The sequence below is a fragment of the Piliocolobus tephrosceles genome, chromosome 20 (genome assembly GCF_002776525.5).
Source record: "Piliocolobus tephrosceles isolate RC106 chromosome 20, ASM277652v3, whole genome shotgun sequence".
Taxonomy (NCBI): Eukaryota; Metazoa; Chordata; class Mammalia; order Primates; family Cercopithecidae; genus Piliocolobus; species Piliocolobus tephrosceles.
In genome coordinates, this window is record NC_045453.1 from 19276205 (window position 1) to 19292874 (window position 16670).

The 16670-nt window shown below is 40.7% G+C and overlaps 1 pseudogene; it reads right to left on the bottom strand.

Moving 5' to 3' along the window:
• Nucleotides 1-845: 845 nt before the first annotated feature.
• On the bottom strand, nucleotides 846-1930 carry LOC111530045 (annotated as a pseudogene).
• Between the last annotated feature and the right edge of the window lie 14740 nt (nucleotides 1931-16670).

The following is a 16670-nucleotide window of genomic DNA, read 5'->3' on the forward strand; positions in this document are numbered from 1 at the left end:
GGGAGGTTGCCGTGAGCCGAGATCGTGTGACTGTTCTCCAGCCTGGGAGCCTGGGTGGCAGAGAGACACTCCATCTAAAACAAACAACAAACAAAACACATAATAGAAATCTCAACACATTCGCACCTGGTTCTGGTTACCCAGTAGTATTACTTGTGTACAATTAAGCAAGAGACCAAAATCACAGAGCAAGTGGACAGGGTGGGAATCACAGGATAGGGAATAGATATAAAAACACAGATGTGCAGATTTCAGCAGAAACCTCAAGGGTCCATACCCTGTGTTGGAGCAGAAGACTCTACAAGCGCACATCCCTTCAGCCATCGCTCCTATCCTTAGACTGGAAAGCAGGGCCACCGCTTTTGCTTTTGAACCTAGGGTCCTCAAAACGAGCGTGCGGAGTCCATAAATACAATCTGGCTGAAAACAGATGACACAACACACCTACATGAACTGACTGTTAAATTCATGTTACAAAACACTAACTTCAGGATTTATTTTTGAATCTTTTTTTCCACAAAGTAACACACTTCTTGGGGAAAGGTCATAGATTGAGAAGACAGGCCCTGGGTAAAAATTAAGACAGCACCTGGAGTTGATAGGCCTGCCTAGGAGAGAAACACGGGCACTGTCACACTGCCACAGGGGACTGCTGCTGAGGTCAGCAGGCCAGTCCACATGCCACGCAAGGTGGCTATTGAGCCAAGTCATAAAAATCTTCCAAATCAACATGGAACACGTCCCACTCATTTTCAAAGTCTGTCAGTTCATCGTCCCCATCTGCCACGAGCATAAGCAACATCTCACCCAGCTCAAAGGTGACAACCTCTTCTTCATTGCTGTCAAAGTGGTCATTGTTCTCTCTTTCCTCAATGAACTCCTAGAAGTGGTTCCTTCACTGGGCCCAGTATCTGCTTGCCTGTCTCTGTGTACCCTTTCTATGGCCATCAGGGAATACCTGCTTGTAAAAACACATCCCCCAAGATAGGCAGCTCCCCCATCCTTCATCAAAATCGCTGCACGCCTGGCTGCTCATTGCCTCCTTGACTTTCTGGATGAGTTTCTGCTTCTCTTCTTTCTCCCACCTGGTCCTCACTGGGAATGACAAAGCTAGATGTGATCCGGCATTCTGGGTAGGACACTACGATCTTGCTCTCAAATAGCTTAATGCCCTTCCACTTGTGCATATACTTGAGACAGTAGGTGTGGCTGCAGCTGGAGAGGATCCCAAAGCCACGCTCACCAGTGCTGGCTTTCTCACAGGCCACCTTCATGCAGATCCCACACACCGTATCCTTGCTGCACTGCATAGCCAGTGAGAGCTCTATTTCCTTCTCATGGGCCTCAGGGCAAGATTTTTATATGCTGTGGTCTCTGGACAGCATCCATTGGGGATAGGACCTGCAGCTTACATGATCACATGACTCTCTGTGGAGATACACACAGTTCTACCCATTTCCTTCTCTCCCACTGCAGCCTAGGGGCAAAGCAGCTTCTTTGTTATCACAGCTGTTTGCTCTTTCTCTGATTCTCCCTTGGTCACTGCAGAAAGGGGCAGTACGGCTGCAGTAGAGTTGCCTGGGAACAAACTCAACAGCATCCACCAGTCCTCTGAACATGCTCCGACCGTTGCAAAGTTTGAATTGGACTCAGCTTCGCCTGTATTTGTTTCAACAAGCGGTCCAACTATCAGTGAGAGACTTGAGGAAGCAGCAAGGGATGATTTTGTAGTTAGATCTGTAGCAGTTGCTTCTTTCCGTTTCAGTGGCTTGCTGAGTTCACATCTGCAGCGGCCTCCATAAACACAGTGCCGTCGCTGAAAATACATGCCCACTACGCCATGTGGACTGTCAGAGAGGCAGTGCAAGTAGCGACAGTTATCTCCTTCCTTACAAATCCCATGCACAAAATACCAGTAGGTGACCTGTTTAGTTCAGCCATTGCTGCAGCTACTGCCACTCCTTCTTCCCAACCCCAGGGACGGGGGTGGTGACTGAGACAGGGGTGGGATAGCTGACAATGCAGGTCCTGCTCCTGATACTGTGGCTGTTGTTTTGGGAGCTGCAGCATCCACTGTGACTGTTTATCCCACACGCCCATTTTTGGCAAGATTAACTTTGATCCCATGGTTAAGATGATGTGTAGGCCAATATACTTTTATATCAATTGTTTCTTTTCTGCTGCTGATGATAATAATAACTTTAAAATAGTAAGCTCCAGCCAGGCACGGTGGCTCAGGCCTGTAATCCGAGTTCTTTGGGACGCCAAGGCAGCAGATTCACTTGAGACCAGGAGTTTGAGACCATTCTGGGCAACACAGTATAACCCCCTCTCTAAAAAACAAAACAAACACAGAAACACTAGAAAAAATTAGCTGGGCATGGTGGTGCACACCTGTAGTCCCAGCTACTCAGGGAGCTGAGGTAGGAGGATCACATGAGTCTGAGTGGTCAAGGCTGTAGTGAGCTATGATCGTGCCACTGCACTCCAGCCTGTCCCAGCACTTTGCAAGGCTGAGGCAGGCAGATCATGAGATCAGGAGATTGAGACCATCTTGGCTAACACGGCGAAACCCCATCTCTACTGAAATACAAAAAAAAATTGCCGGGCGTGGTGGCAAGTGTCTGTAGTCCCAGCTTCTCAGGAGGCTGAGGCAGGAGAACGGCATGAACCCGGGAGGTGGAGTTTGCAGTGAGCCGAGACCGTGCCACTGCACTGCAGCCTGGGTGACAGAGCGAGACTCTGTCAAAAAAAAAAAAAAAAAAATGCTGGGCACGGTGGCTCACGTCTGTAATCCCAGCACTTTGGGAGGCCGAGGCAGGTGGATCATCTGAGGTCAGGAGTTTGAGACTAGCCTGACCAACATGGAGAAACCCCATCTCTACTAAAAATACAAAATGAGCTGGGCATGGTGGTGCATGCCCGTAATCCCAGCTACTCAGGAAGGCTGAGGCAGGAGAATCGCTTGAACCCGGGAGGCGGAGGTTGCGGTGAGCTGAGATCACTCCATTGGACTCCAGCCTGGGCAACAAGAGGAAAACTCCGTCTAAAAAAAAAAATTAGACTATGAAAAAGATGAAATTTCTGGGTAAGAGGGGGAAATCATGTTAGGAAACTAGAGGTGTTGGTGGGAGAGAGGATTATCTGTCTAGCACATACACCCTATAACACATAAATTTCATGTAGACTTTTCGTTTAACATTTTTAACAGTAAACCAGCAGGATTCTAGAGAAAATATAAAAAAATTTTCTTGCCTAATCTCTAGGTAAGAATACCAAGCCATCAAAGGCAGTGGCCACAAAAGAAATGACTGCCGAATTTTACTCTAGACAAATTTAAAATCTTGCTTTTAGAAAAAAACAAGTAAAAATACACTTAGAAAACACATTTGTTAAGTATATGAAAGAAATGGTTTGTTGACTTCATTTAATTATCTCTTACACATTTATAAGAAGATTACACTACCATAAAAATGATCTATGAATATGAAGGGTAAGTAATAAAAGGGAAATGCAAATGAAGGATAAATATGTGAAAACAGCCCATAAACTACAAATTAAAAATGCAAATGTTTATTTATTTACTTTTTTTTTGAGACAGAGTCTCGCTCTGTCACCCAGGCTTGAGTGCGGTGGCTCCATCTAAGCTCATTACAAACTCTGCCTCCTGGGTTCATGCAATTCTCCTGCCTCAGCCTCCTGAGTAGCTGAGATTACAGGTGCGTGCCAGCAAACCTGGATAATTTTTGTATTTTTAGTAGAAATGAGGTTTTGCCATTTTGGCCAAGCTGGTCTTGAACTCCTGACCTCAGGTGATCCGTCTGCCTCAGCCTCCCAAAGTGCTGGGATTACAGGCGTGAGCCACCACACCTGGCCAAAAATGCAAATGTTTACATACACTTTTTGGCCTTTATAGTTGGCAGATTATAAAGAAAAATGATATATAGGATGGGTATCAGTTTGGGAAAATGTTAATTCTGATAATTTTTTTGGAATATAATTTCTAAAACCAATTATATTTGTTGGAGGCCACTCCACACCAGATTTAAAATGAGCATACACTTTAATAGAGCAATTCTATTTCTATTAATGTGCCCTAAGGAAATAGCTGTCCAAAGATATGTGTGTAGGTACCTTTCTCACAGTTCATGTTAACAGTAATACACTGTTAAAAAATCTAAATGTGAAAAAAGGATAAAATAACTGGTAGGAATCTATAAGGTGAGACGCTAGGTACCCATTAAAAATTATAATGCAGGTGACTTCCTGCTGACAAGGATATAAAAGAAAAAATATATAATGTAGGGATACTCTAAGTGATATGGGTGGAGTTTACAATATTTTTAAATAAAATGTACTTTACACACAAAAATAAGGCATTGGGTTTTTTTTTTTTTTTTTTTTGGTAAAAATAACGCATATTTCCTAAGGGTTTAAATATATATGCAAATACTAAACACAGGGAAAAAATTGAACCAAAAGAAAAATTAAAAATCGACTTCATCCTCACACATAACAATAGTGCAGTCTATGCCAGGATTTTGTTTACAAAGGCCTAGGAAATTCAAAACCTGCATCATTCAACACTATTATCCCCCTAGGAATAAACATGGAATAGAGAGGAGGCATTCTCAGGGGCATAAATTTACATTATTTGTGGAATACATGTACGCTAATGCTGCCTTTTAAATTTTCTCAGCTTTAGATCTGATGTTGTATTGAGTGTTCTCCACTAAATTAACTGCACAGTGCATTGTGGTGTTGGTTTAAGCATCTTTGTAGTATATTATAACATCTAATTTCCACTTCAAAGTAATTGATCTTCATGAATTTTTTTTTTAAACCCTCTAAAAGCTCCACTATTTAATGAATATTTGGATGGGACTGGTGTAGTAATTAAAATACTTAACATTTTAATAAAAGTAAATGTTAAAATAACTATCTATGTTACAAAATCATTTAGAATATTCTAAAGCATTAGTAGCAGTGTGTTCATCACAGGACACTAGCAGTCATGGCTCTGATTGTTAAATGAGTCTATTGTAGTTTATATGCTAAAGTTATATGGCCAAGTGTCATTGACGTAACCAAAGTTCACAATTAGTGTTCTTTACTGCTTATAAGTGATATGACTCCTTACAAATTTTGGAAACTTTGGGAGATCTGTATGTCGGGCAGGCAAGCCCCCAGATTAGGGCTTAGCCCGGGATGGTTTTTGGTGAGCTGGTGGTGTTGGACAGCAACTTTTACTGAGGTGGTGGTGCACAGCTGCAGCAGAAATACTGCTCGTGGAGCGTGGTTCCCTGATAGATGGTGTGCGCAGAGTAGCAGCTCAGGGGCACTTCCACAGTTGTGTTTATACCCACAGTTTTGTTTTTTTGTTTTTTTTGAGACAGAGTCTTGCTCTGTTGCCCAGGCTGGAGTACAATGGTACAATCTCGGCTTACTGCAACCTCCGCCTCCCAGGTTCAAGAGATTCTTCCACCTCAGCCTCCCAAGTACCTGAGATTACAGGCACCCGCCATCATGCCTGGCTAATTTTCTTTTTTTTGTAGAGACAGGGTTTCAGCATGTTGACCAGGGTGGTCTTGAACTCCTGACCTCAGGTGATTTGCCTGCCTCAGCCTCCCAAAGTATTGGGATTATGGTCGTGAGCCACCGCCCCGGGCCTATACCCACTTTTAATTATATGCAAATTAACAGTCAGATTATGCAGAGATATTTAGAAAACGGGTGGTAATCTCCAGGTTGTCAGGCCGTTGCCATGGAAAGAGGCTGTAACTTCCAGTGTTGCCATGGCAACGGTAAACTGACATGGCACTCACTGGTAGACATGTCTTATGGAGAGGGGCTTTTGCTTCTTCCCTGTTTCAGTTAGTCTTTAACCTGGACTGCGGTCTGAACCTGCCTCTGGAGTCGAATCCCACCTCCTACCTCAATATGAGACATAATTATTAATATGATCATTCTTTGGCCTCATTTCAAATTTGTAAAATTGAAATTCCTGTACTATAGGTGGCACTGTACTAAGTATTTTCCATAGTCTCATTTGAAATGTATAGATACAAATACTTGGAAATAAAGTCAAGAATACACGCTGACCTGATGACAGTACTTATTTCTCTAGAGATGATCAATGTAAATGGGACTTCTTGCTAATATTTTACTTTTTATCAACAAAAACATGTACTCATTTTATTTGATACATAATTAAAAATTGACCATGTGAAAATAATGGTATCAGTAGACAACACTATACCTATAATAAGAAAAACCCAGAATCATAGTCAAAAACTATCCCCCAAACTGGGAGGGAGCCAAGAGACCAAAAAATGAGTTAGGCAAGTCCGGTTTGGCAAGTAGATGAGTTTATTAGGACTTACATATGAGGCACTCCTGGACAGCAGGGGGACAGCTTTAGAGATCCACCCTGCCTCCCAGCCCGAAGCTACTTTTTTTTTTTTTTTTTTGAGACGGAGTCTCGCTCTGTCGCCCTGGCCAGAGTGCAGTAGTGCGATCTCAGCTCATTGCAAGCTCCGCCTCCCGGGTTCATGCCATTCTCCTGCCTGAGCTTCCTGAGTAGCTGGGACTACAGGTGCCCGCCACCACACCTGGCTAATATTTTTGTATTGTTTAGTAGAGACGGGGTTTCACTGTGTTAGCCAGGATGGTCTCGATCTCCTGACCTTGTGATCCGCCTATCTTGGCCTCCCAAAATGCTGGGATTACAGACATGAGCCACCGCGCCCAGCCCCTAAGCTACTTTTAAGCAAATTTTCTGGCTCTTTGCTGACCATGTGTGCAATAAGACTGTTTTCTTGTAGATTCTTAGATACTCTCTGGGATGCTTGGGTTCACAGGGACACCTGCTCCTTGGCTGGGCACCATGACCTTGGCTCACTGGCTGGCCTTCAGGGTTCAGGCAGCAGACATACACCTTTAAGTAAACTGATGGGGGACCCATCACACTAGAGTACCACACTTGCTTAACCATATTATGAATGGGTTGGAGAATTCTAAGCTGTCTTTGCCCTTGGCTGGTGACTTCTCATATCTCATCCTCACAATTGCTACCCTTAAAATAGGGACAAGATTCACCTCACTCAGGCTTTTGTATTTAAAATAGTAGAGCTCCCAGAGCTCCTAGGATAACGTCCATCTAATATAAAATAGATGCTCCACAAAAGACAGTTAATTTCAACTTCTCTCATTTTACAGAGAAAGAAACTAGGGCCAAAGAGGGACAGCGAGTTTTTCAAGACCCTACAGTAATTTTTATGAGCTGAGGCTGAAGCGTAGGTCCCCTGGCTGGCTGCCAATTCCCTCCCACTAGGAGATCTCCCACCACCCCCTTATTGGCTCCATCTTTCCTCCTCCTACCTCGCCTTCCACCCAAATGGTCCTTCAAGTGAAGCAAGCACTAATTCCAGGTTTCGGTTATTTCCTTCCATTTTACCAGAGAGGAACCCAAGGGACTGAGTCGGTTGAGACAAGTCCAAAGATAAACACTATCCTTTTATGCCAATTATATTTTACCTTTTCTTTACACTTTAACCACCCAAGCATGCATTCAAAAACACTCTATTTTATGCATCTGTAAACACTCTATTTTAGCTTTGCCTGTTACTTGAAGTCCAGGTACATGGAAAAACACTTCACATGTTCCCTTGTGTCTATGTTTGTGACATTTGTTCATGTTACCACGTTTAGCATGTTATTTTTATTACTGTACAATATTTCAGTATATGAATACACTGCCATGTAATTATCCATTCTACTTCTAATGGATGTTTGCATTTTTCCAGTTTATAGACATTATAGTGCTACTATGAACATTCTTGTACACAAATTCTGGTGAACAAAAGCATGAATTTCCATAAGATATTACCTACGACTGTAATCGCTAAGTTATAGGGTACAGATATCTTCAATTTTAGTAGATAATGCTAAAATGTCTTCTTTTTGGAAACTGTAAAAATACACTCTTCACCAACAATGTGATTCCAGTTGTTCCACATTCTTGCCAAACTTGGTATTGTCAATCATTTCAGTTTTAGCCAATCCTTTTAATTTTAGGTGGTTGTGTGGTACCACGTCATTTTGGGATTAATTAGATTTCTCACAATTACTGATGAAGTTGAGCACTTTTTCTACACCTATTGTCCATGTTGATATTGGGTGTGTGTGACGTGCCTATTCAAGTATTTTGCCGATTTTTAAAATTGGGTTGTCTATCAATTCAAAAAGGTTTTGTGTATATACAGTGTAAGAATACTGTGTCAGGTGTATTTATTGCCAATACCTTCTTCCATTCTTTGGCTTGCCTCTTTCACTCTTAATGGTGTCTTTTGAGAACAGGAGTTCTTAATTTTAATGTAGTCAAATTTATCAATCTTTTCCTTTTTGGTTAATGTGGTTTTGTCCTATTTAAGACACCATTTCCTAATTCAAATTCATGAAAATATTGTCCTATTATATCAGCTAATGCTTTGTTTTACTTTTCACAATTAGACATGAATTCACATGTGATTGATTTAAGTATATGGTGAAAGGTAGATTTATTTTTCTCTCATATAATTTCCCAGATGACTCAACACCATCTATTGAAAAGATCATTCCTTCCTCACTGCTCTGCAGTATGGCTTTTTTCATATGCTATATAGGTTTATTTCTGGGTTCTATATTTTGTTTCTGTCCTTTGGTTATCTGTTCTTATGCCAATACCATACTTAATTACTGTAATTTTAAAATAAGTCTTAATATCTGGTAGTATAAGTCTCTTAACTTTGTTCTTCAAGATTGGCTGGGCTATTTCTTGGCCTTTTGCATTTCTAGGTACGTTGTAATGTCAGCTTATCAATTTCCACTAAAAACCTTGCTAGGAGTTTGATAGGGATTGCACTGAATTTATCAATTAACTTGTCAAATCTTGACATCTTTACAATATTTAGTTTTTCAATTCATGGACATAGTAATCACATTTATTTAGGTTTTTAGTTTTCCTAAGCCCTCCAAGTGCCCACTCATGTCTTTCTGGCATAATAGCAAAGTCCTCACTTTGACTTATGGGGCCCTAAATGATCTGTTTCCTGTTAACTCTTTTGATCTTCTCCCCTGCTACTCCACCCCTTGTGAATATAGTCCAGCTATGGTGGCCTTATTGCTGTTCTAGACCCTGAGGAGACAGCAGTGAACATATGCAAAAAGCTCTCCCCTTACGAAGTTCCCCATTCCAGTGAGGAAAACAGATAAAAAACCATATCAATAAATAAAATACATAGTAAGTTAAATGGTGATGTGTAGAAGAGAAAAACATATACAGTAGGGAGAAGAAATACAAAATGGCAGGAGGTTAACATTTTAGATAGAGTGGCCAAGGAAGGCCTGAGAAGATGGCTTTTAAGTCAGTATTTTAAGAAAGTGAGAAAAATAACCATGTGGATTCCAGGAGGAAGGGTCTCCCAGACAGAGAAATCAGAAAGTGTAAAAACTCTATCTAGGACAGCCTAAATAGCTCCTTGTGTTCAAGGATTGGTAAGAAAGCTACTGAAGCTGAAAAAGAAGAGGGCTAAAGGATTAACAGGAGAATAGCTCAAGTAGGTAGGGTCTCATAAGGAAGAGTGAAGATTTAGGCTTTTAATCTGGCTCACGTCGGGGCCACCAGAATGCTTACAGCAGTGAGTGACCCTGTCTGAACTCTGTTTTAAAGGGATTGCCCTGACTGCATGGTGGCAAGGGAAGAACCAGTAATCCAGATGAGAGACGATGGTGGCTTGGATCAGAGTTGTATCAGTGAAATCATAGGAAGAGGTCAAATTCTTAATATATTTGGCAGGTAATCTGACAGGATTTGTTGATTACTAGATGTGGATATATTAGAAACAGAGAAGTCGGGGTTGATGCCTCAGCCTAAGCAACTGATTTAATTCTTTTGGTAGTTGTAGAGCTATTAATATTTTCTATTTCTTTCTGAATCAGTTAGTCAATTTTAGTAACTTATTTTCTAAAAGTTTATTTGGTCCACTTTTACTGGCATAAATTGTTCATCCCTCTCTTTTATGATATTTTAAATGTATGCATCATTTATAAATAAAACTTATTTTTATTTGAAAGGATTCATTTCTTCTGTTTATTAGGCTACCCTCGTATTCCAGTATTCATTATTTGTACCTTTCCTCTTCTGTTCTAAGTAAGTTGCAATAGTGTTAATTTTATTAGTCTTTTTAATAACTGAATTTTGACTTTGTTGCTTCCTTGCATTGTATGTTTTCTATTTCAGACTGCTATTTGGTATTCTTTGTTTATACTTTGTTTTGCTGTTTCAATATCTTGAGATAAGTGCTTCATTATTACTTTTTTCTTGTATTCTTTTCAATTGTATGCATGTAAGATGATAAACTTCTCCCTAAGAACTGCTCTAACTGTACCTTGATAGACAGTTCTTTCTTATGATTCAGTTCAAACTATCCTTTTATTTCCTTTAGTCTGATAATCCCATTCAAGATCATTCATTCTTCATCTCCTTCTTTCCTCACTTTCCCAGATTTTAATCATGCATTTAAAAATGGAGAACATATTATCTAAATACAGGCTCCCAGCTGCTAAGGATACATTCGTCAATGAACAAGATAGACAAATCCTGGTCCCTCATGGAGTGTACATTCTAGTGAGGAAGACAAACCAATTACAAATGTATAGGGTAGCTATAAAGTTGGGAAACATGAGTAAATATTTTACTTCATGTGAGCATGTTTTATAATCAATTAACACCTGCACTTGACAGGGTAGGGGAAGGTCACCCAAAGTGAGTCTATTGGGATTGTATGTTACCCCATTATGCCAGAATGCAGAGGGACTGGTTTGATGATTAATTTTCAAAGATGGATTAGGTGATATGGCCACATGGAATTGGCTGTGCATTCTCCAGATCTTAAGCTCATCAATTACTTCTTCTGAGGGATGCTAAATGCACTGGTGAGTCTTGTGAAAATCAGAGTCAAGGCCGGGCGCTGTGGCTCATGCCTGTAATCCCAGCACTCTGGGAGGCTGAGGTGGGCGGATCACGAGGTCAAGAGTTCGAGACCAGCCTGGCCAACATGGCGAAACCCTGTCTCTACAAAAAATACAAAAATTAGCTGGGTATGGAGGCAGGTGCCTGTAGTCCCAGCTACTTGGGAGGCTGAGGCAGGAGAATCACTTGAACCCAAGAGGTGGAGGTGGCAGTGAGCCAAGACCGTGCCACTGCACTCCAGCCTGGGCAACAGAGTGAGACTCTGCCTCAAAAAAAAAAAAGGGAAATCAGAGTCAAAGCACACTGAACCACACATTGCTAACTAGGGAGAAGAATCTGAATATATTGTAACATCAGTAAACAATCATATATATGTATATACTCACCCATATCCAGGATTTATGGCCATCATGTAGATTGATGAGGAGTCAACGGCCAGAATAATTTGATCATGCTGATTCAAGGCCACATCTGTAGGAGTTTAAAGTCCTGTATAGAGGCCTACCACCTTTGCAAGATGCCTTGAAGTCTTTTTGCTCAAATTCTCCCTTTGCATGTTGGGGCTAAAGCAAATCTAGAACAAAGAATTACTGTTAAGGCTAAGTGTAAAGTATGTGAAGTATAAAGAGTAAAATGCTAAACAAAGTCTTCAATAGATACAATGACTAAATAATGTATTGCTCTAACCAGGGCACCTCTGGGGGCAAATCGGGGTGCAAATAATTTCACTAATTGGCACAAGCTTCTATCACCTTGGTTAAATTAGGAGCTATAGTAACCCACATCAAAAACGGTAGTTTACTGAGAGAGATAGAGAGAATAGAAGAGGGGCTGAAGGGACAGAAAGGAACAGAAACAGAGGCATAGATAGATTATCAAAGCTGACAGGAGCTTCCAGTATCGTCCAGTACTTATTCTCACCCTGTGGTTTATATGCCCTAAGGAAACTGTGGGTCTATTCCAACAAGTAAAGGAAACCACAGGATTTACTTGGCATATCTCCTTGGAGGATAAATTATACTTAATGTCACATAATAGAAGCCATTACTATTCTATGAAAAATATAAATATGGAGCAAATCACAAAATCATTTATTTTAAAAATAAAAACTAACCTTTTCAACAAATGGTGCTGGAGCAATTGGACATCCATAGACTTAAAAAAACAAATCTTGACTTCAACCTCAAACTTTATACAAAAATGAACTCAAAATGAATCAAAGACATAAATGTAAAACTATAAAACTTTTAGGAAAAGGAAAAATCTTTAGACTGGAAACAAAAACATGATCCATAAAAGAAGATATTTATAAATTAGACCTCATCAACATTAAAAACTTTTGCTCTGTGAAAGACAAATGAAGAGAATGAAATGACAAACTACAAAGTGGGAGAACATATTTGCAAACTACACATTTGACAAAGGGCTGGTATCTAATATATACAAAGACCTCTCGACACTCAATAGCAGGCCAGGCGCGGTGGCTCACGCCTGTAATCCCAGCACTTTGGGAGGCTGAGGCGGGCAGATCACAAGGTCAGGAGATTAAGACCATCCTGGCTAACACGGTGAAACCCCGTCTCTACTAAAAACACAAAAAATTAGCCGGGCGTGGCGGCGGGCGCCTGTAGTCCCAGCTACTCTGGAGGCTGAGGCAGGAGAATGGCATGAACCCAGGAGGCGGAGCTTGCAGTGAACTGAGATCCCACCACTGCATTCTAGCCTGGACAACAGAGTGAGACTCTGTCTCAGAAAAAAAAAAAAAAAAATCCAATTAGAAAGTGGGAAAAAGACATGACAGGATATTTCACTGACAAGGACACACAGATGGAAAATAAGCACATGAAAAATGTTCAACATCATTAGCCAGTAAGGAAATGCAAATTAAAACCATAGCGTGATATCACTACTTGCCTATCAAAATGGCTAAAATAAAAAACAGTAACACCATTAAGTGCTGGCAAGGATGTGGTGAGACTGGATCACTCACACATTGCTGGTGGGAATGTAAAATGGTACAACCACTCTGGAAAATAGTTTGGCAGTATCTTATGTGCAATTACTCTACAACCTGGCAATTTTACTACTGGGCATTTATCCCAGAAAATAAAAACATATGTTAACACAAAAACCTATACACTAATTTTCATAGTAGCTTCATTTGTAATAGCCCCAAACAGAAAGCAGCTCAGATGTCTTTCAAGGGTAAATCATTAAACAAATGGCATACATCCATACCACGGAATACTTCTAGGCAATAACAAGAAGCAAATTATCAATACATATAGTGACTTGGATGAATCTCCAGGGAATTATGTTGATGGTAAAAACCAATCCCAGAAGTTATATACTGTATGATAATATTTATATAACATTCTTGAAATGATAACATTTTAGAAATGGAGAAGAGATTGGCAGTTAGTTGGGACAGGAGAGAGGGTGGGGGGACAGTGGGTGTGGTTATTGAAGAAGCAAATGTGGGTAACACCAGAGATCCTGGAGGTGATGAAAACGTTCTGTAACATGACAATGGTGGTGAATACTAGAACCTACACATGATAAAACTGTATAGAATTAACACACACATACAAATGAAGTAAAGCTAAGGAAATCTGAATAAGATTGGAGAATTTTATCAACCTCGATATCCTGGTTTTGATACTGTACTATAATTTTGCAAGATGTTACCATTAGGAAAAACTGGGTAAAGGGTACATGAGGTCTCTATTTTCTCTTGCAACTGCATATCGATCTACAATTATCTCAATACAAACGTCAATTATACAAAATAGAAGTTAGACTTAATGTCTTTTTCATATGTGCAGTCTCAGGTTATACCCGCAGAACCTCTGATACACTTGTATTATGCTGCTGACAAAAAAAAATGTGAAATAACCCAATGCCTTCATTTTAAAGATGAGTCACATATAGGTTAGGCGACTATCCAAGCTGATAAAGCTTGTTTCATTTATCATAGTTTCTGCCTTTCTATAGTTATAATAATGATGGAGAATTTTATGTCAATGTTAAGATGTCCAGTCCTGGGTTCAGACAAATTTGGGATATATCCTATCAGTACTCAAACGGTCTCACCATGTGATCTTAGAAAAATAATCTGTTTGCATTTTCTACTCATTAAAATGAGGTAATAAAATAATCCCATACACCGATGGGATTTCAAGATACTGAAATAAAATAATTCATGATGGTACAGTGGATGGGTGATAGGAGACTCTCAAAATAATGCCTGTTTTCCGGCATATTAAGTGTTGGACACTAGAGCTAAAGGCTTTGAATACAAAGAGATAAAAGGTATAGTTTCTGCTTCCATAAACAGAGTCTAGGAGACAGAATAATATAATATAAAGATAACTGCAGAGAATAAAATGTGAAAAATAGGAGGGTACAGGGAATTGGTGGTTGAGGCTGGATAGGTAAATGTGGCAGGTGGGGAAGGCACCTTTTTAGGAATCGGCACTTTGGTTAGGTGTATGTCGTCAAAGAGCCTAACAGTCTAGTCTTTTTTTTTTTTTAAGCGACAGGGTCTCACTCTGTTGCCCAGGCTGGGGTGCAGTGATATGATCATAGCTCACTGCTGCCTCGAATGCTGGGGCTCAAGTGATCTCACCTCAGCCTCCCAAGTAGCTCGGACTATAGGCACATGCCACCATACCTGGAATTTTAAAATTGTTTGTAGAGACAAGGTCTTGCTATGTTGCCCAGGATGGTCTCAAACTTCTGGCCTCAGGAAATCCTCGTGCCTCAGCCTTGTAAAGTGCTAGGATTACAGGTATGAGCCACCATGGCTGGCCTAGAGCCCGGTCTTTTAGAGTCTGATGGATCTGAGGATGGAGCTCAGTGCTATCCCTCACCAGCTGTGTTACTGTGGGCAAAATTGCTTATTTTTTTAATCCTCCCTTTTCTCATCTCCAGAATAAGAAGATTGCAAAATAATAATTCCCTCTAGGGTGCCTGTGTCAGTTAATGAGATCGTGAATAGGGACATGCTTAGCACTCAGTATCTTCCTGCAGCTTGCTAAAATAGCCACAGTGTATGCAAAAATGTAAATATCTTTCTGTATAACTGGGCTACAAACGATGGTAGAAAACATAATCATACCACTCCAAGGTCATTTCACATCTTCATGTTTACAATAGACTATTCTGAAATAGTCAGTCGATTGAGAAATTAAATTCTCTGTTTTCAACATTCACATGTGCTCTCTGGTACATTCTCTCCTCTCAAGCACTCCCTCTCCCTTTCCTCTGATTTTACCTCAGAATTACAGTTGTCAATGAAAAGAGTCAAACTCTGTAAAATATTTGAAGAGATGTATTCTGAGCCAAATATGAGTGACCAATGGCCCATAACACAGCCTTCAGGAGATTCCAAAAACACGTGCCCAAGGTGGTCAGGCTACAACTTGGTTTTACACATTTTAGGGGCATAAAAGACATTAATCAATACAAATAAGATGTACATTGGTTCAGTCTGGGAAGGTAGGACAACTGGAAGCCAGGGGCTTCCAGGTCATAAGCAGATTCAAATACCTTCTGATTGGCAATTGGTTGAAAGGGTTAAGTTATTGTCTAAAGACTTAGAATCAATGGAAAGGAATGTCTGAGCTACGATAAGGGATTATGGAGACCAAGTTTTTATCATGCAGGCAAAGTCTCCAGGTAGCTGGCTTCAGAGAGAATACATTATAAATGCTTCTTACCAGACTTAAAGAGTATTCTCTCAGTAATTTCAAAAGGGAGGAGGGCATAATGAGGCATGTCCGACCCCACTTCCCATCATGGCCTGAACTAGTTTTTCAGGTTAACTTCGGAATTTACTTTGCCGAGAGGAGGGGTCCATTCTGGTGGTTGGAGGGCTTAGAATTTTATTTTTGGTTTACATAGTCTTCATGCGGGGATGCACTTAAAAAAAAAATGAAGGAACAAGGGAATATGTGTCAGGTCTGGGTGCTGGTGGCTGGGCCCTGCTGGCCTCTGTAGGGACATTTCATCCCTTTGGGTCTTTGGTTTAGGCTTCAGTCCTGTTGCATCCCCTGCTGGGGTCGTTTAGTCACCCTGGCCTTTGGATGCAAGCGAGCATCTGGGCCCACTGTCCTCCTATAAGGCCTCTGGTCCAGATGTCCTCACCCTATGCTCACCTCCTCCTATCCCTGGCCACCCTCAGTCTCTGGCTTTCTGTATCAGTTATCTATTACTGCTGGAACAAATGCCTGCAAACTTAGTGGCTCAAAATAAAAACTTTTCTTAGAGGTCTAGAGGTTAGAAGTCCAAAGCAGGTCTCACGGGGCTAAAATCAAGGTGCTGGCGAGACTTGGTTTTATACATTTTAGGGACACAAAAGACATTAATCAATACAAATAAGATGTACATTGGTTCAGTCTTTCTGAAGGCTCTACAGGGGAACCTGTCTCCTTGCCTCTTCCTGCTTCTGGAGGCTCCTACTTGTCTTTTATTATCTGATTTTCTTGCCTCCCTCTTTTAAGGACCCTTTTGATTATATCAGACCCACCCGGATAATCCAGGATAATTGCCCAAACTCAGGATTCTCTAAGCCAAAACAAAAATCCCAGGCCCCCCGACAGACTGAACAGGGAGTCAAGTGAAACCTAAAAAATGAAATTCACAATCATGATGGGAG